Source organism: Piliocolobus tephrosceles, chromosome 4, assembly GCF_002776525.5.
Source record: "Piliocolobus tephrosceles isolate RC106 chromosome 4, ASM277652v3, whole genome shotgun sequence".
NCBI lineage: Eukaryota > Metazoa > Chordata > Mammalia > Primates > Cercopithecidae > Piliocolobus > Piliocolobus tephrosceles.
In genome coordinates, this window is record NC_045437.1 from 89,826,209 (window position 1) to 89,844,111 (window position 17,903).

The 17,903-nt window shown below is 35.4% G+C and overlaps 1 pseudogene across 1 annotated transcript; it reads left to right on the top strand.

Moving 5' to 3' along the window:
- The first annotated feature begins 14,331 nt into the window (after positions 1-14,331).
- Positions 14,332-15,335, top strand: LOC113224809 (annotated as a pseudogene). The gene has a single exon (XR_003309427.1). The product of XR_003309427.1 is annotated as a ribosome production factor 2 homolog pseudogene (transcript).
- Positions 15,336-17,903: the final 2,568 nt, after the last annotated feature.

Sequence of the window (17,903 nt, forward strand, 5' to 3'; positions counted from 1 at the left end):
AAACAAAACTGAAGCAGGAATAATAAGTTCCTCAGAAATGCAAATTGAGGGAATTTATTGTCAATATACCTGCACTGCAAGAAATCTTGAAAGTTATTTTTAAACTGAAGAAAAATATTTACGAAAAACTTGGATCTATATATTTTAATAAGAAAAGCATTGGATAAAGTGAAGATAAAACATTTATTTTCATCTTTTTAAACGATTTAAAATGCAAACATTGTTTAAGACAACAATAGTAAAAATGTTTTCGTAAATATAGTATAGGGATAAATACAATGAATGAGGGTAATGTAACAAGAGATGGAACTTACATTCCTTAAAAAATGTACATTGTAACTAAGACAGCACTTTAAAATCTATATTAAAAAAGTGTAATTTACACATGAAAATGGAGACAAGACAGAGTTACATAAAATGCTCAATTAAAACAAGACAAAGAAAAAGTGAGAAATCAGAAAAGAAAATACCTTGGTAGGGGCCGGACGCAGTGATTCACGCCTGTAATCCCAGCACTTTGGGAGGCTGTGGCAGGCAGATAACTAGGTCAGGAGACCGAGACCATCCTGGCTAACAAGGTGAAACCCTGTCTCTATTAAAAATGCAATAAATTAGCTGGGGTGGTGGCGGGCTCCTGCAGTCCCAGCTACTCGGGAGGCTGAGGCAGGAGAATGGTGTGAACCTGGGAGGCTGGAGCTTCAAGGAAAGAAGGAAAGAGAGAAAGAAAGAGAGAAAGAGAAGAAAGAGAAGGAAGGAAGGAAGGAAGGAAGGAAGGAAGGAAGGAAGGAAGGAAGGAAGGAAGGAAGGAAGGAAGAGAAAGAAAAGAAAGAAAATACCTTGCTAGTTACAAATAACTATAGGAATAATCACTTTATCACTTAAAATGTGAATACCATAAATGGACCAATCAAATGTCAGAAATTAAGTAATAAAGAGAAAAGTACAGAGTTGATAAGAAAATGAGACCCACAATAAGTTGTCCACAAAAAGACTCAGATAGGCTAGGAATAAAGGGATAGAAAAAGATACAATATACTAATACATACGAAAAGAAACCTGGAGTAGCTGTATTTATCTCAGAAAAAGCAGAATTCAAAGCAAGAAAGGCTATCAGTAATAAAGACGGATATTACATAATGATAAAGCAGACAATTCTCCAAAAAGATGTAACAATCCTAAATGTGTATATAATTAACATCAGGATGTTAAAATATATAAAGCAAAAACTGATAGAACTGCTAGGAGAAATAGGTAAATCCGCTATTACAGTTGGAAACTATATACTATACACCACATTCCTTTTTAAGTCATTGCAAGATAGCAAGCAAAAATACATCTTAAAAGGTATAAAAGTATAAATTATACAAGGTATATCCACAGACCACAATGGAATTAATTAAACTGTAAATCAGTTACAGAAACAGATGGAAATTTCTATGTATCCGGAATTATACAGCACTCATTTAAATAACCCACCATAAACAAAACAATAAATCTCAAGGGACATTAAAAAATATTTGAGCTAAATAAAGAGAAAAGTACAGCTTACTAAAATCTGCAGAAAGTGACAAAAGCAATACTGAGGAAAATTTGTAGCACTGAATGCATATATCAGAAAAAAACTAAAGTCAGTAACCTAAGATTCTTCTTTAGAAAACTAAAGAAAGTAAAGCTATTTAAGAAAGAAAAGAAACTTAAAATTAGAGTAGAAATTGATAAAATCAAAAACAAGAAAATCATGGAGAAAACTGATTTTTAAAAATATTGATAAAATTAATAAATTTCTATCTAGTCCAAACATGAAAAAGAGAAGAAGTAAATTAGCAATATCAAAGAGGAGTTCTTACTATTGGTCCTATAAACACTAAAAGAATAATAAAGGAATACTTTGAACAACTCTACGCTCACAAATTTGACAATTTAGATGAAATAGGCTATTTCCCTGAAAGACACAAATTATCAAAACTCACACAAAGAAAAACACATAGCCTGAATAGCTCTGTATCTATTAAACACTGAATCATTAATTAATACTTTCCAGAAAAGGAAGAATCATGTCCACATGGGTTCACTGATTATTCTACCAAATATTTAAGAAATAAAACCAATTATGTCTTCCAGAAAATTGAAGCAGAGGGAGGATTTTCTAACTCATTCTGTAATGTCAATATTACCCTAACATCAAAACCAGACAAAGCCATTACCAAAGAAGGATATTGCAGTTCAATATATTTCCTAAATGTGGTAGTAAACTGAATAATGATCCCGACCCTCCAAATTCTAATACCTAGAACCTGTGATTATGCTACCTCATATGTATACTACCTCATATATACGGTAGCATATAGACGTAATTAAGAACCTTCAGATGAGAGTTTATCTTGGATTAGCAAGGTAGGCCCAATGTAATCACAGAAGTCATTTTAAGAGAGAGGCAGAGGGAAATTTGACTACAGCAGAAGCTTATTTTACACAGGAAACAGACATTAAAGTTGTTTGGCCATAAACTGAGGAATATCTGCAGCCTGCATAGCTAAAAGAGACAAGAATTGAATTCTCTTGTCTGAAAAGGCTGCATACTATGTGATTTATATGATATTCTGGAAAAAGAAAACACTACAGAGACTCAATAAACAGACCAGTGGTTGCCAGAGGTTCAAAACGAAGAAGAGTTCAGAAGATGAAGTACAAGGCATGTTTTGGAAAGCCCAAAACATGAATCTTAATGTATGCAATGGTTTCAAAATCATTTAGGAGCATGAGGATAAAAGGATGGCTTGCAGAATGTGACAAAAGAATGTCTCTGTACTACAAATCAGAATCACTGAAGGAGATCAAGCAGTAGGAAAGGGCTCACATAAATGACTTTGGAAATGAGTCAAGTCTGTAAGACCAAAGACAAAAGGGACTGTATGTGAACAATGTACTCTAATCGATAATGTTATTCTCCACAAGGCTATGAATTAATACTTATGAAATCATTATACATGTGTTCATAAATGAAACAATTAAATAAATAAATGGTGAATGGTGGAAGACAGTTTTCTCATTAGTGAAGTTATAATTTACAATCAAGCAAAGGGAAAAGGCTCAAATGGTCCATGTAGTAATGGGTTAAAGTTGGAGACCTCGGTATGAATTCATGTTTAGCTTGTATGGATGCAAATAGTGATGTTGGTTACATACAGAAATACTTAAAGATATATGCATCAACATGGGTTATTATATACCCATGTATTTCCTTTCCCTGTCAGCTGAGAGGGCCTAGTAGCAATGACACCCCAATAGCAATAAGCACACTTAACAGCCAAATCTTGGATTCCAATACCATTCTTCAATTTAAAAAATCTAAAACCCTTGAAGAAATGTCTAATTCTAGGCTTCAGCATTTTGTATCGCCAGGAAGTAAGGAAGTTCTCAAAAAACCCACAACGATGTAGATACATCAGCAGGACCTAGGAGCTCTTTCAACTGAAAGAGCTCCCAATGGCCAAAGTTGGAACAACTGGAGCAACAAAATAAATAAAGTAGTATTAAATTATAAACCAAAGCATAAAATAAAAATACATGGGTCTGTATTGATATAAATAAATGATCAAGTAAATAAATAACTGGGGAGAACAGGCACACCCCACATGCAGATGAGTTCTGAATCATTGATGTAGATACTTTGCCCTCAAGGAGAAGAAGCATAACTTGCCACTCCTGAAACATGGGGCAGTAGAGCAACTTCCTTCCAAAGAGTACAGACACTAAGAACGGGGAAAAAGGAGTAACTTTACAGTGGAGGAACCTGGCAAACACCACCTCAGCCAGGTGATTAACATCAACACCAGCAGTGATAACTCATTTCGATAGTATTAACACTTGATATAATGACAAGAATGTCACTTTGCTTCTGTGGTCTTCTTCCAAAACTCCATAACTCCTGTCTAACATGAGAAGAACATCAGATGAATCCCAAGTGAAAGATATTTTACAAAATGCCTGAACAGTACTTCTCAAAGCTCCAAGGTCGTCAAAAGCAAGGAACGTCTGAGAAACCATCACAGCCAAGAGGAGCTGAAGAGGAAATGACTAAAATGTAACATGGTTTGCTGGATAGGTTCCCGGAAGAGAAGAAAAAAAAATAGGTAAAAGCTAGGGGAATCTAAATAAAGTAATACTTTAGTTAATAATACATCAATATTGATGCATTACCTGTGACAAATGTATTATAATAATGTAAGAGCCTAATATTAGGGGAAATTGGGCTTGGGTTATATGAAAACAAGCTCTCTGTACTAGCTTTGCAATATTTTTACAAATCTGAAACTATCCTAAAATAAAAAAATTATTTAAAGTACATATAAAAATGAATAGATACATGTCTAACATTGCAAGTGTACATCGATAAGTGGAATGTTCAAAGTCACTTTCAACTGTGTATGTGCCCTATTTTTAAATGTAATCATTTTAACATACACTGTAATTCATGATTCAGTTAGAAAATGCTTCAAAGCTTCTCAACAATTTCTAGCATACAGTTTGACCTTTAAGATTTTCATACATCTTGCCATAAGAAAAAATGTTTCTATGTAATGAGCTTGATCTTCTGCTGTACTGGCTATGACTCTACCTAGCAAGGACTGACAAGGAGGCATTCCTCTGCCTTTCCCCACTCTTCCAACACTAGCCTACCCCACCCAGTTGACTCCTGTCCTCCACTGCTCACCCTCCCAAGGCTACAAGGTGAAATAGCACATGTAAGTGCGCAAATGAATATGACAGAGAGGCTGGGATATGACAGCAAGCCAGGACCATTGTCCTAGAATACTTTAATCTATCCTGTGTTCCTGAGAAAACAAGTCTATAGTTGGCAGCATGGAAAATTATGTCTCAGTTTCAAGCTAGGGAACTCTAGGACAAATTGAAGTGGAATAAATTATCATTTCACCTATCTATTTCTCGGTTTTCCCATTTGTTAAGTGATAAGACTTGAAATCATACGTCACTTCATCTCCTAATGAGACCAGCCCCTACGGTAAGGCCCAAGTCAGATGTTCATTCCAGATCCCGCTCTGCAAGGTCCATGTTATCCAGGTGCTAAATTACTCTCTTGTGAGATGCAGGTGCTGAACTACTCCCAGAGTCACAGGTTCCTGGAGCAAAATATTCTTAGCCGTATTCATATCCTCTGTTCTCCCTCTCAATGGGGACAAAGGGAGGTCAGGACAGGTCCCTGGAGGGCAAGAGTGGGAAAAGGACGTGTGCAGCCTTTCTTTGGCAGACAAATATTCATTTTACGACTTGGAAGCCTCCGGCTCCCTCTCTTGAATCAAGGACTGCTGCAGCTCAGGCTGCTGCAGGATGTATTTGTTTTTCCCTGCACATCATTATTTTATTGTTATTACTCTCATTCCTTCCTAACTGTGAGCCAATGAACAGAATTATTTTTATTTACTCTGATTTTTTGGATGCTTAAATATATTACTTCAATATAGTTTATAATCCCTATAATAGCACATAATGGTTATACTTTAGACATTTAAAAGCAATTGGGCACATTCAATATGCTCATGACATATAACTTTATAATGCCCTATCTCTTTGCACATTAAATGTTTTATGTTAATAAATTCTAGCCTATTTTGTATGTTTCATATTTGTGTGTATAAACTCATAAAAATAATAATAACCAGCATGAATTTTTCTGGCAAACTTAAAGTGTGAAAACGTAATCGAAAATAGTTGATACCAGAGGTAAAGCTCGATAATTGAGGAAATCAAGTAGAACATAAAGATGTCTTAAAATTCAATTTCAATGGGATTCTGACCAGATCCAAAAATAACATCTTGGCGATCTGTTTAAATAAAACTCTTTGTGGTGTCAAGCAAGCAATACACTCTGCTTTATGGCCAAAGGTGGTCTGTGTGCTGATGAATCATCCTCTGTCTGACCCAGACTCCTGACAAAGAACGATTTTCATTGTAAACTAATTTTTATAATGTCCTAGTTTCAATGTCGTCTATGTCACTAACACAACCTTCGTCCAAAATGCTGGCTCTGCCTTGCAAAAGCTCTGCATCCTCTCTTTGACAAGTCTAAAGAGGAGGATTAATAACCAGATATAATGGAGCATGATGACATGACATCATCCTCAAAGGTGACCCAGGCCCAGACCAGAGCCCGCATCCCTGGAGCACATTATTGTTGACTGTTGCAGCTGTGCCTATTGTCCTGTCAGACATGTGCAGGGTGATGGAAGGAATGCATGCTGGTGGTCAGGAGAAGGGGCTAATCATCTTTAGAAATTTTTATCAGTATGTTAGACTTCTCTTTATATTTCCAGAAGAAATGCATAATTCACTGTACACATGTAAGTAGGATGTGAAACTTAGGGAGAAGGCACTTAAATAAACCAGCCTGCAGGGTTTCAGGAATTTAATAAACATAATTCCAGTAGCTTTAGGTTTAATCTCTTGTGACTGGACAACTTAATCCTTTATTTTTGTGCTGGAAGATATTTAGCACCTTTTCTCTCTGGTCCCTTATTATTTATAGTCATCCCATGACAATGTTCCTTTTCTCTAAAGCTTGGCTGACTCATAAGAAAAGAAACTATTTTCTATCAAGTCCTTCTGTAGGTAATAGCCAACTTTGGTCTAATGTAGTCCCTATAGTTCTGACCCAGAAATTTTTTTTCCTCTCCTGGGACAACTCTACTGGATTTCTTTCTTGTTTTCACTTATGTGTAAGATATATAGCACCATGTTCAAGGAAATACTATTCAATATTATATCAATCATCTATTATAAAATAGTGGTTAAAAAAGTAGCAACTTTCAGTAGGTCTTCAAAAATGTTTGTTCTGTTAGATAACAGGAATTCAATTTTTAATGATTTGATGTGACTTAACTGGACTTTTTAAACTTCTATAACTAAAATCTCCATGGATAACATACAAACCAGAGTTAAACCATTATCAAACTTTAATAGCAATTCTCCAGTGTAGTATCAAATGATTTTAATGGAATCCTAAAGATTCATTTTTACTGTTTTTTTTCTATTGAAAGGGGAGGCTAGCTTACACTACGTCTGGAGTATTCAGGATCAAAGAATAAATGTAAAATAAGGAAAAGCTGCTAAAGTCAGAGAATCATTTCTAGACTCCATATTTCTGTCTTTTTTAAAGCTTTCAACTTATTGCTTTGGATACCAAAAATTATTTAATTAAAAAAATCATATTTTACCTTTTGAAATCATATTACAAAGAAAGACATAATTTTACAACTATTATTTCCCTCAGAAAAACTGAAAACGGTAGAAATAAAAGTATGTGTATAAATACAGATAATAAATTCTTACATTTAAAAAATAATGTCTATTTTCAAACATTTAAATGATTTAATATTTAAATAATTTTAATAGAAGCAGGAATTCTTTTCTATTTTTATGTATTTTCAGTTTGGCAAAATACATACACATTTTTTAAATATTAAAATTGTAGGTGATATTTTTAAAGCACATTATCATTTACAGATACACATATTTACAATCCTTTGTAAAGCATAAAAGATGTTTAAAAGCAGTAAAATATGAATCATTAATAAAAACAATAACATATACATACCCAAATAAAGTTAATACAGTAAATACATTCAAAATATTGATTTGAAAATTGAATTTGTGGGACAGAATACTACAGCAGAGCAATACCCGACTTAAATAAAAATTCCAGCGTAGTCCTAATTGCATCTGGCTCACAGTGCAACCTGGGACAAGACACTTAATTTCTCTAGACTCAGTTTTTAATTTTTACAAGATTGATTTTTAAATTCTGTATTGTCTTTTGCCCAACTGCATTTTTTGATGCTATGCATTATTTTCCATTATTTTAATGGCTACCCTTGAATCACGGACGATACTTAACTGTTAGGCATAAGAATAGCAGTCCTCGTTGTTCGTTGTACCCACCCCCTCTGACTGGTCAGTGACCCTTTATAATTAGCTCTTGCCCAGACCATATTAGTTGTTAAATATTTTTGTCTATCTCTCCCTTAAATAATTATCACATTTTTATCCCAAATCCGTCTTTAAAAATAGACCTAACCTCTTTGCAAACAATACCAGGAACTTGAAAACCTTTGAATGCAATAACCTCCATCCATCTTTCACATTATTATCTATCACTTAGGTCTCTAATTTATTTAACCTCCTATCCTTCAAATATAGGTTTGCTTCTGATATGATTGTCAATATATTTGTATGTTTATATTATGGAAATATAAACACATATATTACTGTTTTGATCATCACCACTTTTATTATTCCCATTTCCTCTTTCTATGTTTGATTTTCTTCTTACTAAAATGTATTATTTTAAAATTCTTTTAGAAAGTGTCTGTGAGTTATAAATGTATTCAGTCATTCTTGTCTGGAACTGTCTTTATTTTGCCCTTACTCTTGAATGATAATCTAGCTAGGCATAGAAATTGAGGCAAAAATTAATTTCTCGAAGTTATTTAAAGACATTAGTCTGCTGATGAGAAAAACTTGTCACCTAGCAAATCGTCTGTATTTTCTGTTTGCATTTAAGATTTTCTCTTTGTCTTTGACGTTATAGTTTCACCACTATGTGTCTTAGAGTGGACTTGTTTCTATTTTTCATGTTTTGGATTCACTGTGTCTAGAAATTATGGATTAGCATGTTCTTTCTTTCATGGAAAAATTTCAGAACTTACTACTTTGAATGTTTCCTCTCTCCATTTTTTCCCCTTTGCTCTATATGAAACTCCTCTGAACATGTAGTGGACCTTCATAATCCGTACTCCATATCTCTTAAATCATCTTTCATGTTATTTACCTATTTACCTCTCTAGTCATCATTTTGGGTGATTCCTTCAAATCTACCATCCAGGTCACTAACTTTCTCTTCAGCTATATCTAGACCCATCCCTATATTTTTTATGTTGAAAAACTTAGTTTTTAACTCAGAAATATTTTCTTTGACTCCTTTTTACATTAATCTGTCTTTTTTTCTACATTGTGGGTAAGGCTGTCTAATATTGGAGGTCTGGAATGGGAAGTCCACTGTTGCTTTATACCCAGACCTTATTTTTTAATAGCTCTATCAGTAATAAAGCCACCATTTTAATCTCCTACATCACTCTTAAATTAGATCCCAGTGTGTTTGTTTCTTATATAGAATAAATTAGCATGTGAAAACGTGGAAGAATGCAGAAATCTCAAACTCAAATGCCTGTGAGAATAATGCAAATAGCATAAACAAGTGGAGCCAGCCAGGGAAAAACTACATCAGACTGGAAAGATAATTGCCAGTGTAAAATGAGTCATTACTACTCAGTTGTAGCCAATTGTTGCTATGTGGAATGTAGGCCTACTGTTGTCATATTTTGTGTTTTTCTTTTTTTCAAGAGAATCCAAATATTTCTACTTTTCTGTGAAATCTGCCAAAATTTAAGTGTTTGAAACTGATTTATTTTTATAAAGTTTCTGATGTCCATAAAATCATGTCAAATGGCCATATTTGCAAGCACAGATTTGGAAAACAGACAGCTCTTGTTTGAGGTTTTGGCTTTTCAAAGGCAATTTACTTAACGTCTTTAAGAATTAGTTTCTATACCTGTAAAATGGAGATCATAAACTGCTATGATAATTAAATGAGAAAAAAATAGTCATTGCACCCTAAACAGTACTTAATACATAGGGATATTTAACAGAGTTCTAGAGAATAATCTCCTTGAGGAATATGAACATTAAATTTTATCCCCAGTGTCCAACCTAGAGTGGTACCTATTAAGAACCAATTAACTCAACAACTGTTTGTTAGTTAAATAAATTATTAATGTTAGTTAAATAAATTTCAGTTCATGAAGTTGACCACATTCCACATAGATGCACTAGTTATATTTTCCATAAAATTTCTAAAATTATTGTAAAACATCTGGAACGGGAAAGTACAGTGAAATAGAGCTTACACTGTAGACCAGTTTCCCTGGTTCAAGGGGGCTTATACTTTGGTAAGAGAGAAAATAATACACATATATTGCAAAGGAAAAAAAAAGTGTGTTTGGTGGGAAAATAGGGTTGTTTAAAGCACAGATTGTGTTAAATTGATACTTCCAAGATTTCAAATAATGCATTGATTTTCTGAAATGTGCCTTTTTAAATCATCCTCCAAATGCATGGTTGTTGGCAACATGTACCAACCAAATCTCAAGGCTAAAGAACAGGCTGTCAGAGTCCTTTTAATCCTGTCTTAGCTACATATCTGAAGGTCATGGTTCTAAATTCATTTAGGTTTAAAATTCAAGAATATTTTGAGACTCATTCACTATCTTTGTTTGGCTCCATTTTCAATTTATTTTTATTTGTATTATAGTAAAAGAAGCACATTATAGGATTAATTTCAGGTTTAGTTAATTTGTACAGTTCAGTGTCAAGTTCTATCATTTCTTCATGTGATGTAAGTTAATATTTGGGTGGATTCAGAAATACGTGAACCCTGTAATTATCTAAGGTTCACCTTCCGTGATCCAGTCTTCTCAGAACTAACCCTCTTTCTGAGAGTTTCTGGTATGTGGCTTTGCTGAATTCTCTGAAATGAGTTCAAGTATTATCAGCATATCTGCTCTAAAGTCAAGACACCAAATTAATAAACTTTATAAAGTTCCTATGAAATTTATGAAAATTTAATTTTCATAAATTATGAAAACTAGTTTGAATAATTGTATCTCTCACTCAAAACTCTGGCCCAAAATTTATATAATTGCCAAAAATTTCACAATGTAGACTGCTAACTGAAAATAAGAAAAAAAATACATTTTCTGTACCCCATATCTATATTCCTTTGTGTTTAGCTTCCATCTGTTCGCCTTTTGTTTTTGTTTATGTGACGTTTTACATTTCGCCATCAATATGTTGTGCTGTGTTAACTTGTAAACTGAGACATAAAGATAATAAATTATACAGATTCACCAACTTTTTAGTTGACTAACTAGTAAAATCCGATTTGAAAATTCAGTAAGGATATGATAAGTTTAATAAGACTGCATTACAGATACCTGCTGTGGACAAACTCCTACATGAAAAGGACTGAAAATTTCTTAAAGGACAGTGGCTAAAGAATGATGTCTCCACATCACAAGTGAGGAGTTAGTATACTCATGGGATAAAATATCCAACTTCCAGAGAAAGTTTATTCCCAGTGTTGTTTTTCTTTCCCCTCTTTATAGAAAATGCCTCCAACTGGAAATTCTCTAAGGATTTCAGCTAGTTGAAGGGTTTTCTATATCTTTATTTTATGTAGACCATAAGAGGAGAGGATAATAAATAAAGCTAGTAATATATGATGAATGAAGTTTTTTTGCATATAATAATAAGCAGACTCACATGGTTTAAAGATATATATAAGACAACTAGTTCTGCATATAAATATTATTTTTATAGTATAGTAGGTAACAAACTCAGTTTATTGTGGTTGTATTAGTTGCCATGTTCACAGAGACACATCTTCTTCAGTCTCTTTACCATCATCTATTTTTTCTGCAGACAATGACAATAGCTTTGGCTCTAAGTATGGGCCATTTTAAGGTCATATTAAAAGAGTTTAACTCTACTGTAGCCAAAGGATGGTATTATCAAAGTAGCGGCATTGCTTTCAACCAAAGAATGACACAACTTGAATGCACAGGGCAGTGAAGGAAGGCTTCCCAGAATAGATGGCATCCAACTGTCACCTAAACTAATTCTTTCAATCTTCAAATACAAGATCTTTTTTTCCCACCTTTTTTCTATTGTTCTCTACTTTTGGATGATTATTTTCTTGCTAAATATACTGCATTTATTAAGTAAAAGTAAATTGATGTTCCTTTTATTAATGATTATATGGAGAAAGACTTTCTATGATTCTGATCATTGCACTGCACTGATTTATTATAATTCCAGCTGTGTCATTTTAGCTGTCTCAAACCATCTTAAATATGATATATATCAACTTTTTATTTGATTTTAAATATATATATGTGTGTGATATGTATTAAAAATGGGTTCATAAAACACTTTTGTAGACCCCCAAAGGATATTGATTCTAAGTTGCTTTATAACAAATTCAGATGCTGTCCTCAGCACATGTATAAGGACATATCTCTCAAGGGGGGAGACTCTGCAAAAGAGAATAGCACTTATGGTATTATTTATGAATATGTACAGAAAGCATACACATACAATGTCAAAAACAACCAGAAACCTATGAGTAATCTAAAAACAATAATAATAAGCATTCCCAAAATTAACAATGATTTTAAAACATTTTACAACAATCAAATGTACATGCCTAGAAAGGGTTTGGTAGCACAAAAATCAGTTAATATGATTGTTTACTTGTAACCACTGCTCACGATCCAGCTTGGATATTATTTTTCACCAAGGAAATAAACACTTCTCTTTGGACTAACTCCCATGTGGCAGAACCAGAGCAAGGCATTTATTGCTATTCGGCAGCTCTTTGAAAAATCAATCCAAAAGAGAAACTCTGTGGAAGACCCATCTTCTTCTTGTTTTTCTGATACTCTGCACTCTGAAAATGAACTAAAGTGAAAAAAGAAAATGAGAGAGGCACACCAAGAAGCAAAGACGAACGATGGAGAAAGCAAAACCAGTGCTTCCAAACATCAAATCAGAGAATGTTGCCCTTGTCCTGGAATTCCCCTAGAGTTACTTAAAACAAGAATCTGGTCCACTGAGATCAAAGCCAGGAAGAACAAAGAAAGTCAGAGTGATAAACAGCCTACTAGAAAGAGATCTCAAGCAAACACTAGCAGTTTGTGGAGTGACTGGGATAAAAATCAGCTGTTCAGTTTAATCTCTCATTTCCTCCATCAAAATAAAGATGGAATTTGCTGTGTCCCTGACAAGTGCTGGGCACCCCGAGCCTGAGTACTTCCCTAAAGTGGAGGAAATGTAATTTTTAAGTTCATTTATACTCACACTCAAACCAGATCTTTCTTGCTTCACTGCCCAGGGATTATTCTAAAATGAGATTCTGGGTCCACTGTCACTGCAGACCCTCTGAAACTATCAATAGATTAGAATTTTTAAACAGTATCAGCCATACAGCAATACTTATTGCTCCATGGTCCTAAGACTTTTCTGTACTGTGCAACACTAGATATGCATAATGTTAATACAAAAAGTTCTTTGGATTGACCCATTTCCTAATTATCTGGACAAAGATAAAATGTAGTTAAGAACAGTCTCCAATACACTCACATCCCAGTGTGCAAAGAAAATACCTTTATTTTTCTATAACTGACCCAATATTCCTTAAAAATTCTTAATTCTTCTGGGGAATGGAGATATGGCTAGAGGTGATTCCAATTTGGTCCAATTAATTTTAGTCCAACCCAATGATTAAAACAACCTTTATGAGTAGCTTGTTTTCTGCCTGGATGACTAAAGAAAATATTACATTTTACCAAATTCTACTCCCTACCTTTGCTCCTCTCTGAATGAGTATCTTGGTGTATAAGGTAGCATGCGATCTTGCACTAGTTAGACAATAAGAGGGGATTTCCAATGTGTGTGGTTCATTCTGGATTCTTGAAGTCTCTGGCTGCAGAGAGGTTGGACTACCTGTTCCCTGCGCTGGTGACATTCAAAAAGCCACTGTGGCCATCTGGCTCTCTCATTACGATGTGCTGGCACCCACCCACCACTGTGGTGTCAAAATTCTTCACACACGATGACTTCTGTACTCTGTCCCAACACCTGATGGCTCGCCAGCCGCATCAGCAGCCATTTCCCCTCATTAAGGCACACAGTCTACCTCCTATGTACATGCTATGGAGGAGGAATAACATTGTCCCAAGCTAATAAATCTAGCCCTTTTCTGCCCCCTCAGTGTCACATTTGAAGTGGTCTGGTTTGAGGCTTCTCCTTGAGGGTAGCAACATCCCCTTTAGTATGCCAGTAAAAGCCCACTATTAGTTCCTTTGTTCTAAATCTTCCAATACTTGAATTCCCAAAACTCCTCCCTCCTTTGGAGCCTGACCCTGATTGAGGTAAGGTGGAAGATGCTAAGAAGGAGAACTTTGATTTTTCACCCATTTTTCCTTTGTGCATCTCTCCTATCCCTTCCCCATAATTTCTGCAGACCATAAGGAGCAGTATTTCAGTTCTATCATATCTTCTTTTTACTCTAGGGCAGACAAGCTTGTGTTCTAGAATCCTGGCCAGCAAAAGATACAATTTCTAGATTATCAAGAATACTTAATGATAAGGATTCCAAAGGCTTAATTTGATTTACTAAAGAAAGTTTCGGATGGACGCTCTGGATCGAGTTGTTTATGAATTGTGCTTTTCTGAACAGAAAGCCCAAAACGAAAAGAGCCAAGAGATTCCTTGAGAAGAGAGAACCGAAACTCAATGAAAATATTAAAAATGCCATGCTGATTAAAGGGGGAAATGCAAATGCAACAGTGACACAAGTACTTAAAGATGTGTATGCACTGAAAAAACCATATGGTGTACTGTATAAAAAGAAAAATATTACAAGACCTTTTGAGGATCAGACATCACTGGAATTCTTTTCAAAGAAGTCAGATTGTTCTTTATTCATGTTTGGCTCCCATAATAAGAAGCGGCCAAATAATCTAGTAATAGGTCGTATGTATGACCACCATGTGCTGGATATGATTGAATTAGGTATTGAGAATTTCGTCTCTCTAAAAGACATTAAGAACAGTAAATGTCCTGAGGGAACAAAACCCATGCTAATATTTGCTGGTGATGATTTTGATGTAACAGAAGATTATAGAAGACTAAAAAGTCTTCTTATTGATTTCTTCAGAGGCCCCACAGTATCAAATATCCGCCTGGCTGGATTAGAGTATGTTCTGCACTTCACTGCACTGAATGGGAAGATTTACTTTCGAAGCTATAAGTTGCTGTTGAAGAAATCTGGTTGCAGAACACCACGGATTGAATTGGAAGAGATGGGACCCTCATTGGATCTGGTTTTGAGGAGGACACACCTGGCATCAGATGACCTTTATAAATTATCTATGAAAATGCCAAAAGCTCTCAAGCCAAAGAAGAAGAAAAATATCTCCCATGATACTTTTGGTACAACTTATGGAAGGATTCATATGCAGAAGCAAGACCTAAGCAAACTACAAACCAAGAAAATGAAGGGGTTGAAGAAGCGACCTGCAGAAAGGATAACAGAAGACCTGGAGAAAAAGTCAAAAAGAGTTAAAAAAAATTGATGGAACTTAGCCAGCCACTACTGTTTCATTGTGTTCTACTTAAGAGAATTATCAAGCGTCAATCCATTCAGTTTCTTATGAGATCTTATTATATATTTTTATAACATGATAATTTTACAATATTATGAACAGTAATATACTAGTATTAAGTGTAAAGTAAGCCTTTTATTTGAGACATTAAAAAAAAAGAAATTTTCACAATTATGTATCTTCTCAAAAAGCTGGCTTTCTTGCTATGTTCTCAAATAAAAATGTAAGTGGAAAATAAGCTCCGAATAAAGACCCTCTTGTTCTAGAAATTACGTACCATTCCCCTGCAGCACAAAAACTCAAAGTGCTATCTAGTGGGAAGTCTCCAAGAAACTAGAGTAATAAAATATAGCTATATAGGTATATATATGTGTGTGTGTGTGTGTGTGTATATATGTGTGTGTGTGTGTGTATATATATATATATATATATATATATATATATACTGTTAAAAATATTATCCACATTATATTTTGGCCTCAGATTTTGAGTATATAAGAGTGTTATAAGCTTTGACATCATGGCTTTATCTTCTTCACCACACCTTCCAGGCTGAAGAGAATCATGAGACTCATGACAACTCGGACTCTTGACCCACCATGCTGCACAATGGAGATCGGGCATCTGGAAAGTCTTTTGAAAAGCTAAGCTGTGTCTTCTAGTAAAGGGTAGTGTCATCTAATTAGTGACACATAGCCATCTAAAGTGCAGGATACAATTGGACTGCCTGTAAGAATGAAGCATGGGGCTGGGCGCAGCGTCTCACGCCTATAATTCCAGCATTTTGGGAGGCCGCGGCGGGCAGAGCACGAGGTCAGAAGATAGAGACCATCCTGGCCAACATGGTGAAAGCCCATCTCTACTAACAATACAAAAACATTACTTGGGCGTGGTGGTGCGCACCTGTAGTCCCAGCAACCCAGCGACTCAGGAGGCTAAGGCAGGATAATCACTTGCACCCAGGAGGAGGAGGTTGCAGTAAGCCAAGATCGTGCCACTGCACTCCAGCCTGGCAACAGAGGGAGATTTCAACTCAGAAAAAAGAAGAAGAAAAGAGAAAGAAGAAAGAAGAAAGAAGGAAGAAGAAGAAGAAGGAAGAGGAGGAGGAGGAGGAGGAGGAAGAGGAGGGGGGAGAGGGAGGAGGAGGAGGAATCATGGGTATTCGCATCTTCAAATAAATTATTATATGAAATGGTCACATGTGAGCCATCACGAACCAGATGCAGTGAGAGTCCTTAGACAGCATCTGGGGGGGTCGGGTGCGGTGGCTCATGCCTGTAATTCCAGCACTTTGGGAGGTCGAGGCCGGCAGATAATGAGATCAGGAGATTGCGACCATCATCCTGGGTAACACAGTGAAACCCCGTCTCTACTAAAAATACAAAAAATTAGCCAGGCATGGTGGCGGGCACCTGTAGTCCCAGGTACTGGAGAGACTGAGGCAGGAGAATGGCGTGAACCCAGAAGGCGGAGTTTGCAGTGAGCCGAGATTATGCCACCGCACTCCAGCCTGGGCGACAGAGCGAGACTCCGTCTCAAAAAAAGAAAAAAAAAAAAAAAAAAAAAAAAAGAAAGAAAGAAAGCATCTGGGGATCTGGCTTCTCTCCCTATGCTATTCCTTCAGATGCATAAGGGAAGAGGGTAGGGCATGAGGCTGAAAAGTGGCAGATAGAAAGAATCACAACAAATTATAAGGGCAAATAGACACAAAAGTTGGTAAGGACGGAGCAGAGAGAGAATTTTTTTCTTCGGAATTACTAAAGCCTCTGTTCCAATAAAGTATAGTAAAGTATAGTCACCTGCTCTTTAGGAAAGATTCACAAATCTTTGAAATTGCAGAGAAAGACTGTCACTGTATCAGGGAGAGATACCAAAGGGATGCCAAAGGAATGGCCTAGGACTCAAGGACATTCAGAATATCCGATAAAGGTCTCTTGTGTTTATGAAAGAAGAATATGTAGTAGTTTTTTTTCCCCCTTTCTTTGGAAAGATTTTGGCATCTAATACACAGTATATGATTTTTTTTCTGTCTTCTTAAATCAGGATACTACGAGTATCCTGTAGTCATAATTTATGTAGTCATGCTAAGTGGACTCTGAATCTCATCCTCCCCTAGCCAATTATCAGCTGGATTTGGCTTTCTCTGTTCATCTAGGAGTTGCAGGGATTTTCGGGATGGCTTCACACTCATAGGAAATAGGAAAATGATGCAATGAAAGCAACTTTTGCCTAGGTAGGGAGAATTAAATTCCTGCATAGTATCTTGAAAAATACAAGAAGCAAGTTCGATAATTATCCTTTTTGTCCCCATGAATTGTGAACTTAATCAGAATAAGCACCTTCCTTTGAAAGGTATTTCTAAGGTCATTCATGAAGTAAAAGCCTCATGAGCAAAGCTTTCCTGGAGCATCTATGGACAGGTCAGTATTAAGAGTAAAAAATTATTTCAAGAAAATCTAGATCCTCTTCCCTCCCCAAAGTGAAAATAATACTGATCCCTTGTGGACAACAGAATTAACTAAATATTAAGGCCCTTGGAATAAAAGATTTATAAATCTATCTCAAACACCTAAATATTTTTGACTAGGGAAAATAATTATTATA